This window comes from Solanum tuberosum, unplaced genomic scaffold (assembly GCF_000226075.1).
Source record: "Solanum tuberosum cultivar DM 1-3 516 R44 unplaced genomic scaffold, SolTub_3.0 scf00136, whole genome shotgun sequence".
NCBI classification, from domain to species: Eukaryota; Viridiplantae; Streptophyta; class Magnoliopsida; order Solanales; family Solanaceae; genus Solanum; species Solanum tuberosum.
In genome coordinates this window covers 248378-250520 of record NW_006239061.1, presented here as the reverse complement: position 1 = coordinate 250520, position 2143 = coordinate 248378, and positions in this window count along the sequence as shown.

Below are 2143 nucleotides of genomic sequence, written 5' to 3'. Positions count from 1 at the left end.
GGGACCCACCACTTATATAGTATGATGATGATGAAGAAAGAAATATTAATTAGCCCTACGTGGCCATTTTTGATAGGTTTGGTAGTATTGGTAGGAGCTCTTTTAAGGAAGGAAATGACGGGAATACCCTTGGTAGTCCAAGGGAACCACCACTTATACAGTATGATGAAATGACGGGAATACCCTTGGTAGTCCAAGGGAACCACCACTTATATAGTATGATATATAATAATAATATATATATATAGTATGAAGTATGATGATGATATATAGTAAGTTGGTCGTCCAAGGGATCGACCACTTATATAGTATTATATATAGTATGAAGTATGATGATGATATATAGTAAGTTGGTAGTCTAAGGGAATCACGACTTATATAGTATGATAGGAGCTCTTTTAAGGAAGGAAATGACGGGAATAGCCTTGGTAGTCCAAGGGAACCACCACTTATATAGTATGATGATGACGATGAAATAAGTGTTAAAAGAAAGAAATATTAATTAGCCCTACATGGCCATTTTTGATTGGTTTGGTAGCATTTGAGAGCAAAAAAAAGTGCTAAAAGAAAGAAATATTAATTAGCCCCACGTGGCCATTTTTGATTGGTTTACTAATATATATATATATAGTAAGTAAGTAAAAAATAATAATAAAATAGATAGAAGTAGAATAGAAAATAGAATATAATAGAAAGAAATAGAAAGTAGAAATAGAGATATGATGATATGATGAAAATAATATAAAATAATATAAAGAAATATTAATTAGCCCTACGTGGCCATTTTTGATAGGTTTGGTAGTACTGGTAGGAGCTCTTTTAAGGAAGGAAATGACGGGAATAACCACCACTTATATAGTATGAAATCATGGGAATACCCTTGGTAGTCCAAGGGAACCACCACTTATATAGTATGATAAAGAAAGAAATATTAATTAGCCTTACGTGGCCATTGTTGATAGGTTTGGCATTTTTGATTGGTTTGGTAGTATTTGAGGAACCACCACTTCTATAGAATGATGAAGAAATATTAATTAGGCCTATATGGCCATTTTTGATAGGTTTGGTAGTATTGGTAGGAGCTCTTTTAAGGAAGGAAATGACGGGAATACCCTTGGTAGTCCAAGGGAACCACCACTTATATAGTATGATGAAAATAATATAAAATAATATAAAGAAATATTAATTAGCCCTACGTGGGCATTTTTGATAGGTTTGGTAGTATTAGTAGGAGCTGTTTTAAGGAAGGAAATGACGGGAATACCCTTGGTAGTCAAAGGGATAGGTTTGGTACTATTGGTAGGAGCTCTTTTAAGGAAGGAAATGACGGGAATACCCTTGGTAGTCCAAGGGAACCACCACTTATATATTGTAGTATAAGTATAGGAAGGAAATGACGGGAATACCGTTGGTAGTCCAAGGGAACCACCACTTATATAGTATATATTATATATGATGATGAAGTAACAAATATTAATTAGCCCTACGTGGCCATTTTTGAGGTTTGGTAGTATTGGTAGGAGCTCTTTCAAGGAAGGAAATGACGGGAATACCCTTGGCAGTCCAAGGGAACCACAGCTTTACTTGAAAGGAGAAGTATACCTCAACGACCAGAACTACACTTATAAGAAAACTAGATAAGGGTGCCCGTGCAAGGCACGGGCATATTGTGGGGATAAAAATAGTTGTAAAGAAAGACGTGAAAAAAAAAGTGCTAAAAGAAAGAAATATTAATTAGCCCTACGTGGCCATTTTTGATAGGTTTTGTAGTATTGGTAGGAGTTTTTTTAAGGAAGGAAATGACGGGAATACCGTTGGTAGTCCAAGGGAACCACGATTTATATAGTATGATAGGAGGTCTTTTAAGGAAGGAAACGACGGAAATACCCTTGGTAGTCCAAGGGAACCACGATTTATATAGTATGATAGGAGGTCTTTTAAGGAAGGAAACGACGGAAATACCCTTGGTAGTCCAAGGGAACCACCACTTATATAGAATTAGCCCTATGTGGCCATTTTTAATAGGTTTGGTAGTATTGGTAGGAGCTCTTTCAAGGAAGGAAATGACGGGAATATTTTTATAAAAGAAAGAAATATTAATTAGCGCCACGTGGCAATTTTTGATTGGTTTGGTGGTAGTTGA